We start from the raw sequence: 27858 nt of genomic DNA on the forward strand, positions 1-27858 counted from the left end.
GCTTCCGGGCCCGCCTCCTTCTGTCCCGCTTCAATTTTTCCTCCCTTCTGGATCTCTCTTCGGCCCCATCTCCCGCCCCCTCCTCTAAGGGCTTCGCTTCTCCCAGTTTCGCCTCTGTCTCCCTCTACCCTTAACTCCTCCTACGGGCACGGCCTCCGTTTAGCCCCACCCACAGCCCCTCCTTTCAAGCGCAGCCCTGGCTCCTGGCTCCGCGCGGCCTCCACGGTCTTCCATACCTGCCTTGCGCTTCTCTCGTCTCTGGCATCACCACCCTGTCAGCCCTGCCCCGCCTTCGGCTCGCTTATTGGTGTAGGGGAGTCCCTCTCTCTCTCTTTTTCCCGACCTCAGCCCCGCCTCCCCAGGCTCCCTCCTCAGTCCCTCCTCCCTGGCAGGCCCCGCCCTGGCCCCGCCTTCCTCTTCCTCCCCGCCGAAGCTCTGGACCTTTCCAAAGCGAGGCTGAGGGGGTGGGGAGAACCCATGCGCTCGGGAAGTCGGACTGTGTCAGGGTGGGGCTGAGGACTCCTAGCGCTTGTGTCACTGTGTCCTTCTCTGGAGGCAGAGTCGGGGGTGTGGAGGGAGGGCCCGGGCCCGGGGCTGGAGCGGCGGGCGGGGCCAAGCTGAGGAAAGCCGTTCAGGGCGCCCCCACCCCCGCGCGCTTCAGTGGTGCCGGCCGAGGGAAGGACTCGGGGGCTGCGGGGCTCGCGCCGCTGTCAGTGCGGCGGGGCGCGCGAGCGGCGCGGGCTCAGGGCGGGCACAGCCGAGAGAAGCTGAGGGGGCGGCGGCGGGGGCGACTCCCGCGCGTGTGTTCAGCTCGTCACGCCGCGGCCGGGGCCGCCTTCTTCCTCCTTCTCTCCCTCCCTTCCGCCCCCGAGTGCGGCGGCACCGCCTCCTTCTGCGCCGCGCGGCTTCCTCCAGACCTCTCGGCGCGGGTGAGTGGGGGCCACGGGCGTCTCCTTGGGGGTGCGGGGGAGTGTTCCTTGTTCCTTTTCGGCCGCCCACCTCTTCGCAGGGGTTGCTGCCTATTTTTAGAAACTCTTTTTTCGGCCATTCTGGGCGTCCCGGGAGCGGGACTAACTCCCGGCCCCCTCACCCCGCGCACCCCCCCCCCCCTCCAAACCCCGTGTCGCTGGCCCAGCCCATCCGCGCCTGCCCCCGGCCGTCTGGCGTTCCCTGGCCGCTTCCTCCTCGCGGGCCGGGCCTGGGCCAGGAGTTGGCGGGGTGGGCCGGCGTCCGCTCGGAAGTTAGAGTCTTTGTGCTCGCGCCCCGCCCCGCCCCGCGAGGGGAGGAGGGAGGGGAGTGGAGGCCGCGCCGGGAAGGCCTGGGCGGGCCGGTCCCGGGCTCTAGCCCCGGCCCGGGCTTCTTCCGGCTCTCCCTCCCGGGCTGGGTCTGCCGGCTCCCCGAGGCGCGTAGAACTGGCCCTGCCTCGCTCCCCGCGGGCTTGAGCGCCGCCTCGGCCCCCACCGCTGCCGTTGCTGGGCTCGTTGCACTCTTGGGGCTCGGAGAGGAGCAACAACGCGCCCTAGAGCTGGGGCGGTGTTCCGCACTTCACGCATCCCCCTGTGCGGCGGAGCTTCAGTTTGCCCCTCTGTAAGATGGGGGAAAGAAAGTCGCTTCGCAGGATGTTTGTGGATTTAGGGAACTAGTTATGTGAGAGAAGTGTTTAATACCAACAGGTAACATTTAATGGACTTGACTAGGAACTTGTAAGCTTTATTTCATTTAATTCTCAGGATGGCCTTCTGGGGATTATCCCCCTTTACAGAAGCAGAAGTCAAGGCGCAGAGAGTTAAAATAATTTGCTTCAAATCACAGTAGCCACAGGAGTGTAAAGCCGTGGTACTAGTACTTGTTATTTATTTCTTAGTGTCAGCTTGTGTAATCTCTTAGTGCAGAGAGGATTTTGACTTATCCTTGGGTCACTCCGTTTTCCCTGACTCCTAGGCTAGTGTCCACTGTACTATGGATGAAATCCCATTCTGTGGATAGGGGAGGTCCGAGGGGAAGGAAATTACTATGAATTTCTTGCTAGTATTGCCCGTTAGAATTTGATGAATGTGGCGGACTCCAGATCTCAAGCACAACTGAAGTTCTCTGGGGTTTTGGCTCATGGAAGGCTTAAGTCATTATAACAGTGAGGTCTCTATTTTATTTACGGCATATTCTTTCCCCGCCCCCCCCCAACTTTGCGTGTTCTCTATAGTGTTTAGATTTATAGCTCCTACTTGGGGGAGGAGAAGCAGGAGTGGCTCAAGTCAACTGCTTCAACTCCCTGCCTTCAAATAGGGTTTTATTTTTCCCATTTCAGATAAGATCAAGAGGGGTAAAAGTGAACTAAAATTAACTTTGGCAAGTTTCTAGTTTTCCAGTGTGTTTGATCCCTATTGTGGGGAGTGTCTAAAAATCAGATAGAGTTCCTAGGCCACATCTTGAAGGAGTCTCCTAATGTTTGCATTAGTTCTTTGGAGTCTGGAGGTCTGTTGTGCTCTCTTTCCAAAATTCTGGATTTAGGAGTTGTGGTAGGTAGGACCTGGAAGGGGTCTTACCATCTGGTCTAACTTTTTTATCTGCCTTGTTCCCCCTATCCTGTTAACACTGGAAAGGGCAAGTACATTGTCTAAATTCACAGACTGCCTTAGTGACAGAATTAGAACTCCCAGTCTTCTGCTTAGCAGTCCAGTAATAGTTTTATTTCTGCCATCCCTTGCCACCTTTTGAAGGGACACTAAATTACTTATTCAGGCCTTAACAGAACAGGAATCCTGAGTAAATTGAAATCTTGAGAAAGTTGTTTAGTTCCAGCCACTCTCCATGCCTTAGGTTTAGCATTAAAAGGTCAGATTTTGTGCACAGGTGTACCCAGTTCTCATTAGTCATTACTTTTATCGTATGGTACTTTATGGTTTATAGTACTCTTCTGGAATCATCTGATTTCTAACCCAGTTCTGTGAGGGAGTTCTTAGAGTTTGCTTTACATCTCCTTTTTACAGGTGTAATTGAGAATTGAGACACAGCAAGGTTGGGGCACTTGCCTTACTTAGGTCACCAAATTAACAAGTGGTGGGGACAGAACACCTTTCCTGGGCAGAGGATTTGATGTAGCATCATTAACCGAGCCACTCATTGTGGCTCTGTGAACCTGTTTGTGTGGGGACTGTGAAAAATGGCTGTGAAAGTCTATTGTAGTAGTAGAAATAATAACTAACATTTATTAAGTACTTACCAGGTACCAGTTCTTGGACTAAGGACTTTCTGTGGGGTGTCTCATTTATTCCTCAGAGCCGAATGTATGAATTAGTTATTATCCCTGTTTTACAGAGGAAGAAAGAAACAGGCTTAGAGAGGTTATATGACTTGCTCAGGATCATGTAATTGATAACTGCAGACAATATAACTTTAAAGCCGGTGTGGGTTTGTTTTTTGGTAAAAATATACATGAGGTAAAATTTGCCATTTTATTTTTTATTTATTTTATTTATTTATTTTTATTATTTTTTAAAGATTTTTATTTATTTATTTGACAGAGAGAGAGAGTACAAGTAGGCAGAGAGGCAGGGAGAGGGAGAAGCAGGCTCCCCGCTGAGTGGGGAGCCCGACGCGGGGCTCGATCCCAGGACCCTGGGATCATGACCTGAGCTGAAAGCAGCCGCTTAACCAACTGAGCCACCCAGGCGCCCCAAAATTTGCCATTTTAACCACTTTTAAATGGACCGTTTTCTGGCATTAAATACATTCACACTGTTGTCCAACCATCACCACTAACCATTGTTGTCAAGAACTTTTTCATTTTCCGCAACTGAAACTCTGTTGCCCTTAAACACTAACTCCCTATTCCCCTCTCCCCCCAGCCCCTGACGACCACCATTTTATTTTCTGTCTCTGAATTTGACTACTTTAGGTACCTCATATAAGTGGAATCCTACATTCTTTTGTCCTTTAGGGACTGCCAAAGCTGGCACTTCTAGTGCCTCCCTTGAACTCAAGGTGCTTTGTAAGTGCAAAATGGTTAGTCCTCTGCAGTAGGGTGTGGCATGCAGCCCCACAGCAGGAACAGAGGCCTGGTTGTACCTCTGGCTAAGCTCTTTTCCCCCTTTTTCCTCTGCTCTGTGGATTGAAGTTCCTTATCACCGAAGCCTTTTCTGGAGATCTGTGCTGGCCCCTTTTGTGTCTTCGAAAGGGACCTCCTACCCTTGAAATAGAACCCAGAGGACTCTCCACCCTTGCTTCTTTGCACTTGCTTTTCCGACTATCCGGGGTTTGGGAATATCGGGCTGCAGTGATCAAGAATAGCAGTGCTATGACAGCAGCTCGGATCAAAACTACTCAGAGGATGATTAGATGGATTACCTTTATGAAATGCATTCTCTCTGCCCTCCTCTTTCCATAAAGTCACACAAGTAGGATTAGTTTTGGGTTCCTAGAGGGTGTTTATGAATACTCATTGCTTGCAGGTGGTTAAGATGGAGTTAAATGCATTTAGCTTTTCAAAACTCCTTTAGGTTTGACTGCTTCTGTTTCTGTATGTTTGGAAGGTGGTGGAATATGGTGTTTTTGAAGGGTAGTTGGAATTTTGTCCTGATACCAACAGGGGGTGGGGGTGGGAGGTGTTCCAGAGATGGATAATGGGGCAGCAAACAGATCTGAACACGTTGCACCTTCCTTAAAGATCTGATGGCCTAACATTGCCTAGGTATTAAGTCCAAACCCCTGAGTGCAAAGTGAGGTCTGAATGTGTTGAATTGTTTATTGGATAGAATCTTGTAGTTGAAGGGCTTTTAAAGTCCTGTCGACCAGCTAGCCATCTGGCCAACGTTTGAATTGGCTACTTGCTGAGATTCGGTTTCATTGGACACTTAATTATTAGAAAGTTTTCCGTTTACAGAGAAATTATTAAGCATCTGCCATGCACAGTCCTAAGCTTGGGGATTTGAGTCTGTACAGCCTCGTGGGGAAGGCAGGCAAGTAAACAGGCAATGTGAGAAGTGTTGTGAATAGGGATAAACAATATTACAGCATAGAGAAATGGTAACTAACCAAGCCTTGGAGGTTTCTTCAGAGAAGTTGGCTAAGCCCAGATCTCAAGAAAAACAGAGACATAAGGCAGGAGGAAAAGAAGAGATTTGGAGAGTTGAGACAAAGATAAGACTAGGCAGAAGGAATAGCAAGTCTATTGATGGTGGTGGTGATAGTTGAGACTTTTGGCCATTTCCTATATCAGGTGCTACTCTAAGCATTTAACATGTGTTAATTTTTTCCTATAACCACCCCGAAAAGTACATACTATTGTTATTCCCATCCTGTAGGTGAGGGGTTGCATTTAACCCAGAGGGGTAAATACATCTCTCACATTTCTCAAGATTTCTGGGTGGAGCATAAAGCAAAAGATGGGGGGATATGGCAAGAGATGAGATGAGACTGGTAAAGTAGGTAGAGCAGAAGCCAAGTCATGAAAGGGCCTTGTTGTCCCGGTTGACGAATTTGGACTTCATTTCCAGGTGAAGGGGGGGCCATGCTCCTATGGGCATTTTAGAAGGATATCTCTAGCTACCTGTTTGGGGAGTGGTTTGGAGGTCTAGAGCACCATGGGCAAAAAGACCAGTTAGAAGGAGGCTGTTGTGGTAATACAGGTAGGAGATGATGGTGTTTCCAGTGAAGGATGTGTATGTGTAGAAGGACTTGAGCAGTGAGACACAAAGATTACTGGTGTGGAGAGTCATCAAGGATGACTTCTAGATTTCTATCTGGTGCAGTTATAGAGATGGGGATGCTGATTATTGAGGTGAAGACATAAGAGAGGAGGTGGATTTCTCATGCAGGTTCATCTTACGTCTGCTTTCATTTACCTTCTAGTTATTGATCCTAGTTGTCCAAGGGGAGGGTTGGGGGTGGGAAGCATGGGTGAGGGACAGTATTGCACAACACATCTGGTAACTATTCCTGGCTAAACTGGATGATGTAAACATCAGTTTAGAAAAGGAGGAAATATTAGATCCCAGACATTTAGGCCCTGCATAGCCCTGAAGACTGCTTATGTTAAGCCAAGGAAGGCTTACATTTTTTCTAGACAACGCCTTTGGTGCTGAGACTCTCCATCTGCTTATGTGGCCCTCTGTAAGTCACCTGTGTTTACTACCTGCTAGGCACTGGGAAAACAAAGGTAAGTAAGCTGTAGCTTCCGGAGCTTGCATCCAGAAAGGCAGCAGATCTCAGTAGCTTAGATAACAGTGGTGGAGGTGGGGCAGGTCAGGGTGGGACAGGAGGGGGAGGGACCATGGGGGATTTTTGTTGGGACAGGAGTCAGGAGACCCTGCTCTGTACTCCAGTCTTTTTGTCAGGTGGCGAAGGTCCCGGTTTACTCATCTGAATAATGATAGAAAATAATGACTAGATGACTATGAGGGTCCCTTCTAGCAATAACATTTTATGATTCTAGATCATGATTTAGATAGTATATCTCTTGGAGAGGCATTTTCTTTCCTCCTTTCTCTCTTCCCTTTTTTTTCTTAGGCATTGGTAGGGGGAAAGGGTATATAGACATGAATGTCTATAAAAACCTAGTTTTTTTTTTTTTTCTCTTTTAGCTTCATGTATAAAATGTATAATTGGAAGGGGAGATGACTAGTAATGTTAGCCTGCTGACCTACAACTTCCCACTAGGTTCTGTAAGGAAAGTTTTAGACCCGAGGTGGCATACAGCTCCTAGACTCTCAGGATTAGAGAGAGGGGGGCAGTGGGATAAACTGGGAAACCCAGTCATGAGCCTGAGGATCATTCTGTCTGGTTCCTGCTACTAACTCAGTCTGTGGGCTTGGCCAACTCCTTTCCTTCTCTGGCCGGCCTCATTTCATCATAAAATAGTCTAAGACCTCCCTTAAGTTTTGTAAAAGACCAAAAGGGTGGGAGCCAGAGACAAAAAGGTTTGGAGGTCCTTCTCTACTCATTTTCGTCTCCCTGCTTACGTGAATAACTAGAGATAGGCATCTACCCAAGTATTAATTAGTTACCTATTTATTTATTTTTAAAGATTTTTTTTTTTTTTAAGATTTTATTTATTTGACACAGAGAGAGAGAGCACAAGTAGGCAGAGCGGTAGACAGAGGGAGAGGGAGAAGCAGGCTCCCTGCTGAGCAGGGAGCCCAATGTGGGACTTCCATCCCAAGACCCTGGGGTCATGACCTGAGCCAAAGGCAGAAGCTTAACCGACTGAGCCACTCAGACGCCCTATTATCTTTTGTTTCCACAGCCCCTTCTTTTTCTTTGGTTTTAGTGTCTCTTTTACTTCATAATGGACTTGATGTGAATAAGTGGGCTGTACCTCATCAGAGGAGGGGGGGGAGGGTGGAATATTATCACTGGGTTCTAGTTTATATTCCCAAAAGGTCATTTAGGCTGTCCACTGCCCCCTGCTCTCCATGCAGGGGTAAGGGTAGGGAGATTGTGGTTAAATATGTAGATTTTTCTGAGGCTCAGACACATGTATTTGGAGTGCTTCACTGACTGAAGTGCAAGTCTGGCCATTCTCCCCACATGCCCAGTGTGGTTCTACTGGCGGAAACAGCAGGCATTTGATGCTTGCCAAAGACATGTAATTATAATTACCTGATATTCTCTGGGATCTCAGTCTTTCTAAAACAACAGGGTTGGACTAGATAATCTTGAATGATATTTTTACCTCTTAATAGTATGAATTACGGTTCTCAAGCTGTAAGTGGCTTGAGAATTCGTCTCTGGAAGGAGCATTGAGAGTATGTCAGAGGGCTAAATTCTGGGTTCACAGATACCTTTCGGTATATAAACAGATGGATATTGCTTTTTAGAGTGGACAGATTGCTGAAAAATTGTGAGATGAATTTATCAAATTGTCTGCCGAGTTCCATTATAAACTTGGAGCTGTTGTCCCATGGACAAACTTGGAGTCTAAGACTATAAAAAATTATATTTAAATATGTAGCAAACTGTTTAAAATCATAGAATAAAGAGAACATTAAAAAAAAAAAAAAACAACACTATAAGATACCCAAACAGTACTAGGGCTGGAAAAAACACTAGACCAGAAATTTGCATTTCCTTAGAGCTTTAGCTTTATGAGGTAGATACCTCTGCTGAGTTTACCTGGCCCTTGAAATGCCGTCGGTAGAGAGTGAATAGTTCTGTTTATTTGTCAAGGTAAGAATCGTTGCTTTATTCCAAGTACGTATTCTGTTTTAGAAGGCCAGGCTTATAAGCTTAATATTATTGGCCAGGTTTTCTTCATTCCAGAGGCATTTATCTGGTATTTAGCAGTCTCCTGTTTGTTTTATTAAGGATTTTACTAAGCCTAGTTAAAGGTATTGTTTGCATGGTGTCTGTTGATCTGTTTGTCTAGTTTCTTTTGTAATTATTTGTGCCAGTGAAAGCAAGCTCAGCAGTAGATTTAAAAGAATCATTTCCATAACTCATTATTTCTCTAGGTCTGGGTTTCCTTTCTGGAAGTATGATCATGCTACACTGAGAAGTCAAATGTTGTTCCCTGCTTACACAGACCATTTTAAGACTTTGGGACTTTGTTCTTCCAGATAGCTGTAAGCTGACACTGAATGACGGTTTTGTCAATATAATAATTACAGTTATGCCTGAATCAGTTGAACACAAGAATATCTTTTCTTCAGACCTTAAAGACTCACCCTAAATTGATTTTCATACCAATTAAAAGACTAAAATTAGGGTCTTGGTAGAGTTACCATGCTAAGTAGGTTACCTAGTTGCTGTAGCATGATTATGCTCGGGTAGCTGCTTTCCATCCCAAAGTTCAGTCATTCATTTCCAGGTATTTGGAGTACCTGCTGTATTCTCTCTATGGAGAACATAAAAGCAAGCAGTACATAATTCCTGCCCTCAAATTATTTTCAGTGTTGAGAGGGAGACAGAGAAGTACAGTAGATCCTAGCTGCTGCTTATTCCTGCTTCCTTGGCCCAGATATTTGGGTTGAGGGTTCAGACTAGAAATAGAATTGATGGATGTATCACTAGGCAAGGAGACCTGTTTGAATGTGACTTCCAATGTTTAGAAAGAGTTAACTTATTTTAGAGAGAGCACACGCACACACACACACACATCTGTGAACCCAAAGTTCACTCGAGCAGGGGGAGGGGCAGAGGGAGAGAAAGAATCTTGAAGCAGACTCCCCACTGAGCAGGAGCCCAACATGGGGCTTAGACCCTGAGATCATGACCTGAGCCGAGATTATGACCTGAGCCAAAATCAAGAGCCCCAAAATCAAGAGCCGGGTGCTTAACCAACTGAGCCACCCAGGTGTGCCCTCCCCACCTTTATTTTCCCTCCCTTTATCCTCTGTTGCTGAGGTGTCCCACATGCAGTGTTTTGTAAAGTGAAGAATGTGAGGGTAGGGGACAACATTGTCCTTCAGGTTTGGGTGTCCAGACATCTGCCTAGTGCTTTCCCTGTTTTCCTCACATCAATTCTCTGGCTGGCTTCCAGAAAGATTTGATATTGTCTAGGTTCTTATTTAGGAAGGAAGAAAATTAAGTTTTATATTGAATTATTTTAAGTTTTATTATACTCAGTTTTGAAATAAGATAGTTCTCTATTTTGCTTGCAAGTGAATTATTTTAGGTGTGGTTTCTGGCATTTGCTCAATTTGTGACTTACTAGTTGTGATTAAATTGTGGTTCTTGAAGCCCACTGCCACTGTCTGTACCAGCCGCCTTTGACTCTTTGCAGCACAGATCCCTTAGGAAATGGAGGGACTGTTGAACTTACCCTGATCTTGAAGGGGTCTTCCTCTTTCCTGGTCTCTACACTCAAAAAAGTTCTTTGGGATGCTGTGTTGTGTTCATAATTTCTTCCAGCAATTAATTTAGCATTGCCTATGAGGTCTAGAAGAAGAGGAAATATGTCTGTGCCTGTTCTTGAAGATTGTGGACAATATTGAAATCAGTCATCCAAACTGTATGGAGCCCATAGGTGCCTTCTTGGTGCTGTGAGGGATGTAAACATGTATAGCATATTGTTGCCTTCAGGAAACCCATGGTCTCTTTGGGGAGATAAGATTATCATGAATATGTATCTGACAGTAAGGCAGTTTGGTGTAGATAGCTTGGTTTGGAAGACTAAGGTCTACTCTTGTTCCCTGGCACGAATTTGGCCAGGTAAACGGAAATAAGTCATTTTTCCTCTTGGAACCTCCTTTTTGTCATCTATAAAAGGGGATTAATACTCCTTATCTTAACTTCCTCACAGTGTTATTGTGAGGAGCAAGTTAGATAATGTTACTAAAAGTAAAAAAGTACATTATAAAACCAGATGATGAAATTTATATGTGAAGAATACATGGGCCATTTGTCAAGAGTTAATAGGTAAATGGCAGAGTTTTCCATAGAAGAGGAGATCTCTTTGGGCTGGAGTGACCAGGAAGAGTGGTCTGAATCAGCCTCTAGGATTGGAGAAAAGAATGATGGAAGTATTTAGACAGGGGCAGTGATGTGGCAGAAGGCTAGGAAAAACTTCAGGGGGTCAGGGGGGAGCAGTTAGTGTTCTCCAACCTCAAGCCACAGGGTAGGCGTATGTTCAGCTTTAGTAGTTACTGCCAAACACTTTTCAGAGGCATCCCAGATCACACTGCCATCAGTGGTATATGAGAGAATTCCTGTTGCTCCATGTCCGTGTCAACACTTAGCATTGTCTATATTTTTCATTTTAAGTCATGCTGATTGGTGCGTAGTTACAGAAGTGAATTTTAAGAACCATAATATGAATTCTCAGCAGTACCATAAAAAGGAAAAGAGATTGGGATTTCAGAGGGGGGAGAGACTGCTGCATTTTTGGGGGGGTGGTACCCAGGGAACATTTATGGAGGTGTGAGCATTTCACTGGGTTTTGTAGGATAAAGATAGTGACTGTATATTATCTGGGACCACTTCAGTTTTTTGTATTCTGTCTGTGCTTATAAATTGTGAACCGATATTTCTTTTCTATAAGTATATATATATTTGTGTGTGTGAACCAGTATTTCTGTGTTTGGACTATATCTCCCAGACTACTCAGAGGCAACACCCAGATATCCCTTCTCAGTTGCTGTGCCCCTGTCCCTTCTCCTCCCTTTTTTCCCAGAAAGTATGGTCACAGGAGATTTTAGGCTGTAGAGATAGAGGACATTCTGTATGTGACGGGAACATCTTGAACAGAAGCATACGAGTGACTAAATTGAGTGGCATCCCTATTCCTGCTAATGAGCTGAGGTGGAGGGGGGGAGGATGTGTCTCATACTTTAAGGGTGGGATGCCTTCTCATAGCCTTCTGGAGCAGGTGGAAAAGGTCTGTTCCCAAGCCAATTTGTATTTAAACTGGATAGAAGGATGAGAATGACTCTTTTCCTATAATTACATCATTTCAGGGAATAAATTAATCCAGTGAACAGTCCTACTTGAAGTATGTTGAGAGTTTGTCTTCTCTTAAAAGAAGGGGGAGGGGGCAAGATGGGAATGCCAAAACCTAAAGAGCTTAGTCTCTCTGAGCTCATCTATTACTTGTATATTTGCTCAGGGAAAAATTGCCATTTCTTTGTCAGCTTTTATCCTGCTGGGTCGACCCTAGCTGGGTGTTTATTTTCTGTAGTTTTACCAAATCACTTTGAAGGCTGGCATGAACATTGATCATTTCTTAGAGCCTTTCCTCTTTGTTCTGTCAGCAAATATTAGAAAATGTACCCTAAATTATCTGGTTGGGGGAAATAAGGTGGCCCTGCCTGCTCCCAGAGAGCAGCACTTCCATGTTAAACATTAGTCAGGTCCTGATCCTGTGTCAGGTCCTGGGGTATTTGTCAGGAGAGACTGGGGATGTTAGAGCTGCCACTGGGAACATTTTTGCCAGAGGGTATTTCGGCTTTCTGTCGAGGAGACTAGTTGAGTACTTGATTAAAAATCTGACCTAGGTTCTAAACCTAAGTCTGTGTTTCATATTAATAATTGCTGCCATGTATTGGGTGCCCACTCCGTTGAGATACCATGCCTGGTACCTTGTGTTCATACTAACAGGGCTGATGTTTATTGAAAGTTACTATGTGCTAAGTTCTTTGTGTATATAGAAATCTTTATAAATGATGTATTATAAGACTTATATGTGTAAATTTATATCATTTATGTGTTATATAATTTTATATGTCAAATATGGGTGGCTCAGTTGGTTAAGCGGCTGCCTTCGGCTCAGGTCATGATCCCAGAGTCCTGGGATCGAGCCCCACGTCGGGCTCCCTGCTCAGTGGAGAGCCTGCTTCTCTCTCTCCCTCTGCCTACTTGTGCTGTCTCTCTCTCTCTCTCTGTCAAATAAATAAAATCTTAAAAAAAAAAGATTTCCTTAAAAAAAATAAATCTGTATATATAAAAATCATATTTATTCTCACCTCAACCCTAAGAAGTAGGTTCTGTTGATCCTCATAGATGGGAAACTGAGACACTAGGAGGTTAAGAAATACGCCTATAGTCAACACTGCTAGTAAATGGAGTTGTCAGGATTTAAACCTAACCAATTATTTTTAATATGGAAAATTTTAAACATATACAAAGTAGACAGAGTAGGTTAATGAAGCATGATATACCTATCACTCAGCTTCAATTCACAATCATATTTTGTTTATACCCCTACCTACTTCTCCTCATCCTGCGCTTTAAAGAAAATCTCCGCTGTTCTATTTTGCCCTTAACTATTCCACAATATATTTCTAAAGGAAGACTTTAAAACAACCACAGGGGCAACTGGCTGGGTCAGTCAGGAGAGCATGTGACTCTTGATCTCAGGGTTGTGAGTTCCAACCCTATGTTGGGGTAAAGTTTATTTAAAAAACATGAAACAACCACAATGCCATTTTCATACCTTATAAAATTTAACAATTACCTTAATACCATCAAAATCCAGATTGTGTTCAAATTTCCAATTATCTCATAAATGTCACAATCTTATTTTTACAGTTTGTTTGACTTAGGATTCATATAAGATCCACACATTTTAATTGGTTGTTACATATCTTAAGTCTCTTAATTTTGTAATTTCACTTCTATTTTTGTTGTTGTTACCTTTATTTGTTGAAGTAACTGGGTTTTTCCTGTAGGGTTTTCCGTGTTCTGAATTTCCTGTAAATTGGTGGTTGTATCTAGGGGACAGTGTATGTCTTAATCCTCATGGCAACTCTACAAAAAATAGGTATTCTTTTTTTTTTTTTTTTAAAGATTTTATTTATTTATTTGACAGAGACACAGTGAGAGAGGGAACACAAGCAGGGGGAGTGGGAGAGGGAGAAGCAGGCTTCCCGCTGAGCAGGGAGCCCGATGCGGGGCTCTATCCCAGGACCCTGGGATCATGACGTGAGCCGAAGGCAGACACTTAACGACTGAGCCACCCAGGCGCCCCCAAAAATAGGTATTCTTATTTTGCAGATGAGAAAACAGACGGAGAAAGGTTGAGTTGGGTGATTTGCCCAAGGCCTCACAGCAACCTTGGATGTGAACATAGACCTTCTTGCCTCCAAAGCCCTCGTTCTTTGCTTTTTACCACTCACCCATTCTGTGAGCTTGGGCAAATCACTTTAAGTTCTCTGGGCCTTAGTTTCTTTGATATGTACACTGAGAACTCCCACAGGAGTGGTGGTTTATGGGTCTATGACCTTTGAGTGCCTACCATGTAATGGCATGGTACTAGATGCTGGGTGATACTCAGATGAATGAGACTGTCTTCAGTGAGCAGGTAGTCAGCTAGGGACTGTAGGACCATACCCTCTTTCAGACATGGAGCCTGTTTTGGCCATGGCGGGACTATAGGAGCTTCCTAACTAGCCTCCCTGCATCCTTTCTTGCCCTCTTCCATGCCATGCTCCTCCCTGCTGCCAGATGCCTTTTTCTAAAAACCATTTTTGTTGTGTTCTCCCCTGCTCATAAATCTAGTTTGAAGGACTTGGTAAATAAGAAACAAAATTTTTCCAGCAATAAACCTTCCTTCCTTGGATTGAGTTACTATTTCAAGGGCAGCTAGTCTTCTTTTCTGTTTGGCAAAGATGTTACTGCTTTTATGGAAATGCTGAGGAAATCTGGAGATGATAGAGTCATAATGGAGTAAAGCATGGGAATGCCATCTTGATTCAGGGGAGAGCATACATTTAATTTAGCATTGTACTGTTCACTCCCAAGGACATCTGACTGTAATGGGGCAGTTGTGCTCTTCTGCAAAGAAAACAGCTTTTAGTTGTTAGAGTTCAGGGACAGGAGTTTTAAAGATAACCCTTTTAGGGGGACCAAGCTGCTGAGCCTTCATTTTACTGGCTAGCCAAGCCATTAAAATCAATATGGTATAGGGGCGCCTGGGTGGCTCAGTCAGCTAAGCGGCTGCCTTCGGCTCAGGTCATGATCCCAGGATCCTGGGATCGAGTCCCGCATCGGGCTCCCCGCTCAGCGGGAAGCCTGCTTCTCCCTCTCCCTCTGCCTGCCACTCTGCCTACTTGTGCTGTCTCTCTCTCTCTCTGTCAAATAAATAAATCTTTAAAAAAAAAAAAAGAAAAAAAAAATCAATATGGTATATAGGATTGAATGTGGTATATAGAGAAGTGGTTTGGACCTCTAGTAATTTGGGTGGCAGACAGTCAGCACTGGGTCCAGGACGACATACAACTATAAGTAGTAAAGTCAAAAGTCCAGAGAAGTAAGGTTCAGGGCATTTGTATCCCTAGAGTGCCTTGCATGTAATAGGTACCTAATATCTTTAAATCTTTCTTTTAAAAAAATACTTTTGACAGTGGATTAAGCAAAAGAAGGAGGTGGAATCATGGGTTCTAAAGCTCAGGAGCCAAGTGGTGTAGGACCCTGGATAGCTCCTTGGAAAAGCAGTTCCTCTGGCAGAAGTTAGGCGTCCTTAGGGGACTCCTAAATCCTTCCTGTTTAGAACTAGTCAGAGGATCTTCTCTAGATCAGGGATTGCAAACTGGCAGCCCCTTGGGGTGTTTCTGGCCTGCATACATATTTTGTTTGACTTGACCTGCAGTGTTTTTCTGTTTTGTTTTGAGTTGGACGCCAGCCTGGGGATATTGGGGCTGCCTTTCAGTGGAGATACTTTGTATGAGATCAGAGGTCCTGGCATGTGGGTTGTGAGGGTGACTGATTTCTCCTGAAGAGGGAGGAGGATTTTTTGAGGAAGTTTCAGGGGCTGGAACAATTTTCGTATTCACAGACGTGGGAATAGCCCCCAGCGATTTCGTGGAAGGCTTCACTTCCTGAGCTCTCTACCAGGGACTCCCTGTATTGTGACTCCTTGTGCACTGGCCTGTCCAGGTTTAAGAAGCTTGTAGCTTGGCTTTTTTTTTGGTCTTTGGCACAGGGATATGATTCTGATCTTTGGACAAGTCTGCATTACCAGCTTAGTTTGGCAAAATGCTTTTGTTTAAAGAATCACGTTCTTCATTTCTGTTCATTTCACATACTGTTTCCTTATTGGCTGGCTTCTTTAGATAGGGCATATTTGTTCTCAAGTTTGTCGGAGCCCTCACCATTTCCTGTTGTCTCTGTGATCCAGTGCCAGTTGCCATTTATCACCAGACTGGCACTTTTTTCTTCGAAACACTTGGTCAGCTGTACTTATTTTTGCTACTTGCTTGGTCCGTTTGGGCCAACCCCGCTCTGGTTGGAACTCTAATATTGAAGGGACTTTGCCCAGTTACAGTGCTCTTAGTCCCCTGGGACTAGATGAATTATCTTCATTTTATTAGAAACTCTGGTGTCCCTGTTGGCTATTAAGTCTGTGTTTTGGCTTGTCTTAGGATTTCACAAGGACAACAACTAGTCAAGGCTCAGTGAACCTTGTCCTTATAAAATTAGCATTTTTCACAGTCTCTGACACAAGTTTGGCGGGGGTGGGGGTATGGAAGGTGGGTCCCAATGCCTCATGAAAGAAACCATGACATCTAATACAAAACTATTTTACTTAGGAATTAGTCCCTGGTCTTTCTCCCCACCTAGCTGCAATGAGCAGCAGCTCCTATGTGTGGAAAGTAGGTGACTTTTTCTGAGTGACTCTTCTTGTTGCCTTTTCCCTTTGGCTTCTGTAATTACTGTAAAATCATCTTGTATGTGGAGCACCATGGTAATTTCCATGATAACTGATCATGATTTCCCAGATAAAGGGGGGAAGCTAATAAGTATTAGGAACTCGAAAAGGATATTGGGCTAAGTTCTTGTGATGCTGGTAGAATTTTGAGCTGGAAAGGACTTTTCAGCAACAAAGGCCTAATTAAACCTTTTCCTTTTACAGATAAGTCCCTATTTGAGATCCTTAGCTTAGTGTTTCTTTGTGCTCCCTACTCTCTATAGCTTTTTCCCCATTATATCCTACTGGACCATGAACTCCACAAAGGTAGGAACCATGCCTGTCTTGTTAATTACTGTTTTCCCAGTGCTTACCATAGGACCCGAGTATGTTTTGAGTGAGTAGATAAACTATGTTGGAGTTACTCAAACTGGGACACATGGCTGCATATATGAAATCACTGGATAAAACATACCTTCCTGAAGTGTCAGTGTAGTCAGATTTTTTGGAGTTGAATTAGTTTAAATATTATAACTAGTAATTGAAAAGTTTACTCATATTAAATCATGTTAGTATGGAATTTTTTTTTTTAGATGAGAAGGTATCAGATAAGTTATAGGATTTCAGTAGGCCCTTTGACCTTTACCCCACGGGCTCTAGGGTTGCCAGAACTCTTGATTTTTTTTTTTTTTTTTTTTAAGATTTAATTTATTTGAGAGAGAGAGCACGCACATGTGGGCAGGGGCAGAGGGAGAGAAATCTCCAGCAGACTTCCCACTGAGTGAGGAGCCTGATGCTGGGAGCCCAAGATCACGACCTGAGCCAAGACCAAGAGTCAGATGCTCAACTGCCAGAGCCACCCAGGTGCCCCGAGAGCTCATATTTTTGAGAAGCTGGAAAATTTTCTAAAAACACGAGATCTGATTTGAAATGTTAGCAGTTAATTCAGAGGGTTTTTTTTTTTTTAAGATTTTATTTATTTGACACAGAGAACACAAGTAGGCAGAGAGAGAGGGAGAAGCAGGCTCCCTGCTGAGCAGGGAGCCTGATGTGGGGCTCAATCCCAGGACCCTGGGATCATGACCTGAGCCGAAGGCAGACGATTAACTGACTGAGCCACCCAGGCACCCCAATTCAGAGGTTTTTAAACAAATTTATGTGGGTCAGACAAAACAATTCTTGGGCCTGAGCATCTGTTTGTGACCTAGGAGATAAACAGGTCTGGGCAAGGGACTAAATTTTGGACAGTGCCAAATGGATAATAGTGTCAGGGACAGCTGCCATTCTGGGTCTGACTTCTCCTTGGCTTCAAACTGGCCATAACTCAGAGTGGAAAGAATGAAGTTATGACTTGATAGGTTAGGAAAATTCCCACATTACATGTCACCCTCTGTGGGAAGCAGCTTCTATAAATTCATAGACTATGCAGCCTCTAAGAGAGCTTCACCTTTACTCCCCTTGTTTTGCAGATGAAATTGAGGTCCCGGGAAGGAAGCAGAGCTTTTCTGGGGTCCTGGGCAGGCCCTGCTTCAAACTCCAGACCTTTGTTTGGTGCTCCTGCTTCACGCACTCTTAGGGCATGGGGCAAGGGGTTTTGGCTACTTTGGGGTGGTTGGTAGAGCTGGAGCAAACTCCATTTCTTGGCACAGCTCTATCATCTTGTGCAAAGGGAGGGTTGAGGTGGCAGTTAGTAAATGTGCTCAATCTCAGCACAAACGGTCTTTCTGTCGCTAGCATCAGATTGACCTTATTTTTTCTACCTAGAAAGATGTAGAGGACAGCTCAGCAACAAGGAACCTCAGTGCGAAGATCTGTCTCTCTGCTTCTTCTGTTTCCTCCCCTCCAGCTCCTTTCTCCTTGAGCCCTACTGCCCTCCCTTTTGCATCACTTTCCCCCACCGCTAATCCCCACCCTTTTATTCCTTATTTTTCTGACTGTCGCCTGCCCTTCTCCTCTGTGGGAAATTCTTATAGTGCTTCTGTAGTAGGCAGAGCCTGGGATTGGACCTGTTTCCAGGGTTTTTGAGGGGACTTGCTCTAAAGTAGGGCAACTAAAAAAAGGAGATTAAACATTTTAAAACAGCGCCCTCTTCTCCACCTCACCCCAGGTTGGAAAGGATAAAATCTCAACTCTGGGCTTGGCTACAAGGCTCATACAGTCTGGTGCCACCTCACTATGCTGCCTTCTGTCAGCGGCATGGTAACAGCCCGTTTCCCTGTGCTCCCACTCAGTTCAGCATGACTTTGTTGTTTGACTGTTCCCCTGCGTAGAAAGCTCTCAGCTCCCTGCCCCCTTTACCAGACAAGCTTCTGTTCATTTCTTCGAAGCATTCCAAATGCCATCTTCTCAATGAAGCATTCCATGATCCCTCCATGAGCAGAATTCTTCTTTACACTTTGCTTCTACTTCTGTAGTTGTATTCTGCTGTTGTATTACACCCAAATCTGCTCTCATTCATGAAATTGCGATCTTATGGGTCAGGGAACAGTGTACGATTTATCTGTTTCCTTTGTGTCTCTGTAATGGCCCTGGCACAAATAGTACTTGCAGAATAACAGAAATGTATGTGTACTGATACCCGTGGTATAAAGTTGAATGTTAAATGCTTCAGGTCAAATATGACAAAGTGCTGTGGAAGTTTTATGGGAGTTCTTGAGAGCTAACTTCTAACTGGGAGAAATCTTGGAAGCTTCTAAAAGCTGGTAGCCTTTGAAAAAGTTCTTGAAGATTTAGAAGTTCAAATTGGCAAAGATGGTGGGAAGAACATTCCTGATGGAGGGAATGGTTGTACTAAAAGCAATGAGGAAGTATAGAGATCAGGCCCTACCACCTACCTACTCCACCCATCATCCCCTTGGCTAGAAATCCTGCTATAGAGCGTGCTAAGTGCCAGCCTAAAGGAAATTCTCTCCTGTCTTTTCTACCTTTTTTCTTTCTTCTTGCCTTCCCTTCTCCCTATCTCTTGTAACCTACTTGCCTTTTATTTTTGTTTTTTTCCCAACCTTTTCTCTTTCATCTTCCCATTTCTCCAGTCCTCCCCCCCCCTTTTTAAACTTTGTTGTTTACCTTTCTCTACCTACTTTATTCTTTCTTGCCCTCTTTCCCAAGTTACCCAGGAAATCCAGTCCTTTGAGTTGAGATGTGAATCAGCTATACAATATTTAACTCCAAATAAACACCTCCCCTTGTGAAGCTGAGAAATAATCGTGGCATAATTGCTTCTTACATGTCTGTCGTGTTTTATTGGCATTGACTTTTTTTTAACCTGCCACGATGCTGGGGGGTGTGTTACCATTTTTCTTTTTTTTTTTTAGTAGTTGTCATAATGTCATTTTTTTTAAAGATTTTTTTTTTTAATTTATTTTTATTTGAGAGAGAGGGAGTACATGAGAGGGGGGAGGGTCAGAGGGAGAAGCAGACTCCCTGCTGAGCAGGGAGCCCGATGCGGGACTCGATCCCGGGACTCCAGGATCATGACCTGAGCCGAAGGCAGTCGCTTAACCAACTGAGCCACCCAGGCGCCCTCATAATGTCATTTTTAATGAGAAATTTCTGCAGACAGGCCTGCCCTTGAGTGGTACGAGCCTTTAGGCAAAGCTAGGGCTGGATGAGTCAGATATGCTCATGGATCTGTTTTCTTATGCATACAAGTGTCTAGGCCACACACACTCCCTCCTGTCCCTACAAGTTCATATGTTTTGCAATACATAGACACAAAATTGAGTCACAAAGGTGCACACATTGCTTCCTTTCCATACAAATCTGTATTATCTCCCTTACATCTTCAAGTTATCTACTTCCTCCTCCTGCCATGTACCCACACATTTATCCTCCAATATTCCCTGTCCACTCTTCTCTAACCAGGTGCTCAGAATTGTATGTGTTACGGAGGTACCTGCAAGCCTCAGACACCACAGTTTCCTTACGTATCCACACAAGGCCTCCCCTGTACACAGACAACATCTCCCCATTCCCCATGTCTCACACTCAGTACCACACCATTTCCCACAATTCCCTGCTATCCCCTCCTTGGGTATTTCTAATCTTTATAAGAGACATTTTAGTTTCAAACTAGTTTTGAAAGGAAATGTCTTTGCCGACAGCCACACTAGTGGACTGTTAGAAGTCTGAACCATTTATGACAGATACTTCTGAGGCCCCTAGAATAACCTTGTTATGGTTGGGTCAGACAACAGAGGGTTGCTTCTAAATGGCACTATTATGACGCAAGGTGGATTTGAACCTAGCTGCAAACTGGTCCTGTGATTTCAGGGTTCACTTTTATTGGAAGATGATCATCTACTTAGCAAAAGAGACAGAGCCACTGCATATGTTCCATATCAGGTTCTCTGGGGTGGGGCCTAGAAAACTATATTTTTAACAAGTTCCCAGAGTCCTTCTGTTGCGTAGCCAGGTTGGGAAGCAATTATCAAGATCTTTTTTGTACCACATTGGACAGATTCTTTTCTGGACCTCAGCTTTCTCACCTATAATACAACAAAGCTCATGCTCGTAAAGGACCCTTTCAGCTCTAAAATTTTATGCTGCTTTATGATGAGTTCAGTCTGGTATTCTTTTCTGCCACAGAAGTGGTGGTTCTCTGGGTCTACCCTGGTCAGAGCATTTCAGGCTTTGGCCAGAGGCCAGCAGAGGCAGCCTAGGCCCTGACCTTCTGTCAGAAGCACTGACACAGGTCCTAATTAGAAATGGATCGATAATGGGCCTGCAGCCAGGCCTGGGGAGCCTGGGAGGAGGCTATAGGAGTGCTCCTAGCTAAGGAGAATCTGATTCCCATGAAGTGGCTCTGGTTATACTGGTCAACACAACAGTCCCTCTTCCCCTGGACCCGGCAGGCAGGGCTGCCCTGAGCAAACAGAAATGGTTACCTTGTATCCCCCTTTGATATCTTTTCCTCACCTCTGTCAACTTATAAACATAATATGATGCTAGGTACATAGTACAGGTGCCTTCTTCAGATGGAAAAGTCATTTATTGAATACCTACTGAGTGTTAAATACTGGTTTAAATCCCCTTTGTATGTTTCTCCTACTGTAACCTACTGGGATAGGTCTGAAAAGGAAGCTGAAGCTCAGAGAAGTGAAATGACTTGGCTGTTCTATGTCACATTGCGTGTTCTTTATTGTACTACATTACAACATTTCTGAGCATTTGCAGCACAGATTCCAAGCTGATGAAGTGCTTTCTACCAGGGCCATCCTTTATCTTTCCGCAGGTTGAACTGGAGCTCGGGCCCTCTCCCTGGAGCTCTTCAAAGACTGGAGGAAATTCTTTAAAATCATTGATGAAGAGAATGGGGGGAGATGCTCTGCTTGCTTTTGCTTTCTCATCTCCTTTCCAAGGTCCTTAAGGAATAAGCAGGCTCTCATGGGAGAGATCAATCATCATTTGGGATCAGTGGGAGGACTTCCTCCTGCATGGAGTGCAAAGTCAGGTTTCTAAACTGGCCCTGTGCAAGGAGGGGGAAGGAACTCATGACTGGGTATTTGTAGGCATTGTAGTCCGTGAGGGCTTAACATGCTTAGCTACCAGTTGTGGTCAGACCCAATTGCCCCTGTTGTTGGTCATTCAGCAAGTATTTATTGAGTATTTCCGACGTGTCAGGGCTTGTGCTAGTGCCTAAGGATTCCCATATGAAGATCCAGTCTCTGCCATGAAAGACTTCACAATCTAGCATCAAGAGTCAAACAAGGAAACAAACCACAGTATTCTGTGTATGCCTTAATGGAGGCATGTGCAAGGGAATCTGGGATTACAGGCACGAAGGAGAGCTTTCCTGGGGAAGATAACTTTGATTTGTGCTTTGAAGGAAGAGGAAAAGTTGAGGCAGGCAAGGCAGGGAGCGTCGCTCTAGACTAGGGAATTAGCACAAAGAAAAGCCTAAAAATGTGACCAGGAACTCCTGACAAAGGGGTGGACATTAATGCATTCCCTAACATGTAGCAAATCAGATTGTCAGCCCTAAGCTCGTGCCCCTTGCCAGACTTGGGGCTGTAATAGTAGCTGCTGAATGGCAGTAATACAGGAGTAGGAGTTGGGGAGAAGGAGGTAGATTTATTAGCAGATGCTGACTGAAACTTAGTTTCAGGGAGGGAACTAAGGAAGAGAGCTGAAGAGCTTTCTCTGTCCTCCGGGCCAAGCCTGCACAGGTGTGTGCTCAGCGTTCTGGGCAGTGTTTTGAGAGCTCATCTGGCCCAGGCACATGGCTTCGCTTCTCCCATGGCAAAATCCTTTGCTCCACTCAGCCTGCCCCTCCTTTCTGTGTTCTTTCAAAAAAAGAAATTAATGGAATCTGTTCAAAATACCCCTGAAATGAAATTACATTTTTAACTCTAATTACCCTAATTAAAATTTGACAGCAGTAATCCTGGAATGGCAGATACGCTAAGTACCCCATGCCTGTGACAAGCTCACTTACCCAGATGGAATGTTGTTCCGTTCTGGGCTTAGGAGAAAAATTCTTTGTGTATTTGTTTTGTTTTTTTCCCATCAGCAATTTAGTCTTTGACCTCATAGCTTCCCCGAGCTAGGATAGCCGTACTTGTGGGCTATAGGCTTGCCCAGGACCTTTAGTCTCAGTAGAGATCCCTTTGCAGAGGTGATGCTCCTGATGATTCTTACCACATATTTTGAGTTTCCTCTTCATTTGAGGTTGGACTGCATGCCCTGAGCCTTTCCCTGGGTGAAACCCCCTGCCTTCAGGACCAGGGATCTGTGCTTGTTAGAAGGCTGTCTCCTGATCTAGGGCTAAATATGTGTCTGGGATCAGTTTATGGCTGATATTAAGGATACAGTTTGAGGTCAGGGCCAGAGGTTTGAAAATAAGATCCCTCTTTTCACATATCTGAGCACAGGCTAGAACCACCTAGTAAAATGCTTGGTTTTAACCAGTTACCTGGCCAATGCCGAGGAATACAAAAGGGAGGTGGGGGGCAGCTCTTGAAGCCGACTGAAGGCTCTGTTGATGCTGTGAGTATTCTGTTAGAAACAAAGGTCCCCATGTTCTAGTGACCTTCAAAGGGCCTAGAAACCAAGCCTGTTCAGTCAGCGGAGACTGGGTGCTATGTTAGGTACTGCAAAGGATACAGAGTTGACTATGACACAGTGCTTGCCCCTATGAGGCTGACAGTTGTGGGGGAGTGGGGAGGCGGTGGTGGGTGAGGGACAGCCATATATAGAGGGCTAATTAAGGCAAGCAAGGACTTTTCACAGGTGTTGCCGTTTGAACTTGTCCCTGAATAGGTATTATTGACAGAGGAATGGAGGGCATTGCGGGTGTCAGGGAATAGCAGGGGGGAAAGGTAGGAAGTTGCCGGGTGATAGTCTGCTGTAATTGGAGTACAGTGTGCAGGGGAACGATATGGTAGAGGGTGGGGGTAGAGTTTAAACTTTATCTTGTAGGCAAAGGGGATCCATGGTACAGGGCTTGCCATAGGAGTGTGTATGATGGATTGGGAGACAGGTTGATTAGAGACAGTAGATTAGTTAGAACAGGTGTCAGCAAACCATGGCCTGTGGGCTGAATCCAGTCTGCTGCCTCTTTGCATAAAATTGTACTGAGGTACAGCACACTTGTTTGTTCCTCTCTGAGTGTTTTCGTAGTACAGTGACAAAGTTGAATACTACAGAGACTGCTATAGCCCACAAAACCTAAAATATTTACTATCTGGCCCGATACAGAAAAAGTTTGCTGGCCTCTGAGTTAGAAGGTAATTATGAAAGTTCTGTAAGAGACTAGGCCTGAAATGAATTGGAGGTTTCCCAAATGAGACTTTTCAGAAGGGACGGCATGATTTAGCAGAAGTCACTAGCCCTGCCCACCTCTCAAAACTTTATAAAGGTCAAATTTGCTGAAAGTTACCATGGTCACAAAAGGACACAGGATACCAACAAGTCCTGGTTTGCCCTTATTAGCTGTGTGACCTTGGACAAATCACTTAACTTGTCAGAAGTTCAGGTGAATATGGTAAATAGGACAAAGAATTCTTCCACTTGGTGCAGAGCTCTGCCACTTCTCTGTGCTTCACTTGCAGTTTATAAGTCTGAGCTCCCTCTAATGGAAAAGACACATATCCTCAAATCTGGAACATAGTTTGAGTTGAGAAGTTGGGGATGGGTGGGCAAGAGGGTTTTGATCACCCAGAGTAGCTGCTAATTTGTTGGGAGAGGGGCTCATGATTCTTTGAGGACACTGTTTACCCTTTTTCTTCCTTAACTGCTCACACTTGTTCTAGCCACATTGAACTTCTGCCCTTCAGCTTCCAGAGCATATTAGGCCTCTGTAAAACCAAAGGCTGGATTTATTTCTCAGTTCCCTCTCCCAGCCAGAAACTGCATAAGTACCACTTGACATCCCTTATGAGTTGCTCCCTGTCACTACACTGTATCCCCTATGCCTCCCCTTTTTCTAGAACATTGTGCATCTGCTCTATAGGATAGAAAAAAACACTAGATGGGGAGACTGCAGTGGTGGGTTCCAGACTTACTTCCCTTTAGCTTACTATGTGACCTCGGCCGCTTTGTTTCATGTTTCTGGACCTTCTGTAGGCTCCAGTACAGATGACTTTAGCCACTTCTTGGAATTTGAGATTTCTTCTCTTAAGACCCCAACTTCAGAGCACACCTTCCCTCACCCCCCTCCCCCATGTTCCCTCCCTCCTTGCAATCTAAAATATTAGTATATTCCCACACTTCATCTACTTGAAATTCATTGCCTTTGACTGTGAGGAAAGTAGTCCTATCTCTAGCTGTTTTTACTGGCAGGTCCCAGGACCTGGCACTCAGTCTAATTACCGGAGTGGAACAGGCTCTGGAGGTCAGGTCCATGTGGTCCTAGAGGTTCAGCAAGGCATGGTGTCTCTAGGATGGGCAGTCTAGTTCAGTACAGGCAAACACTTGGCCCTGGGCATCCATGATACAGTAGAGGAAGGTGCTGATCCAGGCAATTTACGGACTTTTTCCTATTTATCTCACAACTCTGAGATCGGCGATATTATCCCTATTTTACAGACAGTGGGAACTTAGTTTTAGAGGATCATTCAGTAGACAGTGACTGACTCATCGAGGTTATGGGGAAACAAATATTCCTTGTTCCCAAGTAGGGGAGAGTGTTAGAGGACAGAGACAGGTAAACAGTGATGAGAGCTCTAAGAGGATACACAAGAGCAGTTAAGGAGCAGTGCCTAAGGATATGCAGTGTAGGTGACAGAGCCAGGGCTCAAACCCAGGTCTGTCTGCATGCTATTTCCACCGTACCATGCTGCCTTCCCTGCCGAAGGGTAGGGAGGGCAGCAAACTCAAGTGCAGGTTCAGGTTCCTAGGCAGTGTCTGGAGAGTGGCAACCGATGGGGAAATCTGGCCTGGGATTCAGAGCTAGGCTTTAGTCCTTGGAGGGCCTGAGTTGTTAGGTGACTAAGGCAGGGGTTACCACATGGACTTAGGCCCATTTATAGAATAGTCACGTGATTTTGTGACCTCTAGAAGGTGAAGTCTGGTGGTCAGCACTGGCAGTGGCCTGGAATAGCACAGGGAGCCCAGTGTCAACTCTGTGGTAGCAAATAGGGAGAAGGTGTTGATATCCAGGCCCTGTGGGTAGGGGATGGAGGTTGCAGCTAAGACTGATTTAAATATTTCCTGCCTGGAGTCAGAATTAGTTCAAGGACTGGATTGGAGTTGCTGATTCCTACTTGAAATGATAGAGCTAGGATAGACAGTGAGAGGGAAAGGAAAGAGGTTTTAGAGGCTGACAGGAGCTGGTTTTCAGGCTGAAAAAATAAGCCTTGTTAGATTCTACAAATTATTCCAGCCGTTTTCTTCTCAATGCAGCCGTTGCAAGTGCCGGCTCTTCCCAGAGACCCTGTCTTCCTTTTTTTTTTGACCGGGACTATCCAGGCAGGCCGTTGCTAGCTCTAGGCTGTAACATCCTTCACTCCTGCTGCTTCACCATGGGTCCTCTCCTCTGAAGCTTCCTAGATTCAGTTTCTTCATCTGTGACATACGAGGATTGGACTAGCAAGACTGAGGTCCAAGTGTACTATCCTCAGGACCTCCTTTAGCCACCAGACCAGAAGTTCATTTTTAAGGCTAACTTTGGATCCCACCCTTGGTATTTGTAGTCTGCACGTAACTGAACTGAATCCCAGCTAAAATGTACAGATGCTTTTTTTTTTTTTTTTTTTTTTAGATTTTAAAATCCTTTAAAATTTTTCGATAGAGAGAGAGAGACAGCGAGAGAGGGAACGCAAGCAGGGGGAGTGGGAGAAGCAGGCTTCCCGCCGAGCAGGGAGCCTGATGTGGGACTCGATCCCAGGACCCTGGAATCATGACCTAAGCCGAAGGCAGACGCTTAACTACTGAGCCACCCAGGAGCCCCCAAATGTACAGATTCTTTTTTTGCCTGACCACCTACTTGAGATTTTAATTTTGGGGTAAAATTGGCATTATATCTGGGGTAAAATTGGCATTGGCGCTGGGATCCTGCCTTTCCATCCCAGAACTGAGATTCTTGGGGCTGAGTCCCTATCTACAGAACATTGTTGTTGCCTTTTTTTTTTTTTTTTTTTTAAGATTTTATTTATTTAGTTGTCAGAGAGAGAGAGCACAAGCAGGGGGAATGGCAGGCAGAGCAGGCAGAGGGAGAAGCAGACTCCCGCCAAGCAAGGAGCCCGACGCGGGACTCGATCCCAGGACCCTGGGATCACGATCTGAGACGAAGGCAGCCCCCTTTACCGACTGAGCCACCCAGGCGTCCCTGTTGTTGCTTTTTAAGTACTTTTTCAAAATCATTATGTGTAGGGGTGCCTGGGTGGCTCAGTTGGATAAGCATCTGACTCTTGATTTCTGCTCAGGTCATGATGTCGGGGTCGTGAGCTTGAGCCCTGTGTCTGGCTCCACACGGGCCTTGGAGCCTGCTTAAGATTCTCTCTTCCTCTCCCTGTGCTCCTCCACCGCCCTCACCCCCACTCAAATGCTTGCATATGTTCTTTCTGTAAAAACAAAACAAAAAACAAAACCAGTATGTGATCTTGATACTTGGAGTTCCTGGCTCCACATTGAGGACACTTCCAAAGTCATTCTGTACTGTAGAAGTCTGGATGATGTGGGAAGTGTCCTGATTGGGAGTAGCAATCTGGCCCTTTCATGGACTTCCTTCTGTGACTTTGGACAGATCCTCTTGCCACTCTGGTCTGCCTTTTCTAAAATGGTGGGGCCTTTTCCAGCTCTGTTCTCATTGGGGACAGAAAGCCATCGTCTACACAGTTCAGTTGCAGAGGCACGGTCTGGCCCAAGCTTTGGTGTGTGGGTTACAGATTATAAAGCCTTAGATTCTCCCTTCCAGCTAGGGAGGTGGGGAGGGGAACCATCCAACTGTCTCATTAGCATGGAGAAAAGAAAACAGTAATTACTGGTGCCTCCCTTGATGATTCCTGCAGGGTTGGTTCTTCTAGGGAAGGAGGAGGGGGAAACTGGAGACAGCTTCAGCTGAGGAAGGAGAAGTGCTGTTAGCTGTTAAGAAAATTCAGAGGCAAGAAATGATTGTCTTGCGCATCTGTTGTATTCTCTGGACATTCCTCCAGGCAGCCTAGAGACTGCCTGGATTGAGTTTCATCTATTTATGGCATAAATAATGTTCTCATACACGGACATGGACTAAGCTCAGGAGCCCTAACGTCACCTGTCAGTAAGAAACCAGCTGCCCTTGAGGGCCTCCTTTTGTGATATGCTGGGCATCCTGACACCTGTCTTTGCTGGGGAGTAGAGGAGGGTTTTACTGAACTATTTTG

General features: G+C 45.2%; 1 protein-coding gene across 5 annotated transcripts in view; it reads left to right on the forward strand.

Annotated features, from left to right (window-relative positions):
- The first annotated feature begins 635 nt into the window (after positions 1-635).
- Positions 636-27858, forward strand: part of RALY (RALY heterogeneous nuclear ribonucleoprotein) — an 80110-nt gene continuing 52887 nt past the window's right edge. For 3 of the 5 annotated variants that reach the window (XM_021688907.1, XM_021688909.1, XM_021688908.2), the window contains exon 1: positions 636-929. The gene's annotated coding sequence lies outside the window, so the exon portion shown is untranslated. Of the gene's footprint in view, positions 930-1412; positions 1674-27858 lie in introns of those variants that run through there. The other 2 variants (XM_044918483.1, XM_044918484.1) reach the window with 2 other exon arrangements.

The sequence above is a fragment of the Neomonachus schauinslandi genome, chromosome 10, assembly GCF_002201575.2.
Source record: "Neomonachus schauinslandi chromosome 10, ASM220157v2, whole genome shotgun sequence".
In the NCBI taxonomy this organism is placed as follows: domain Eukaryota; kingdom Metazoa; phylum Chordata; class Mammalia; order Carnivora; family Phocidae; genus Neomonachus; species Neomonachus schauinslandi.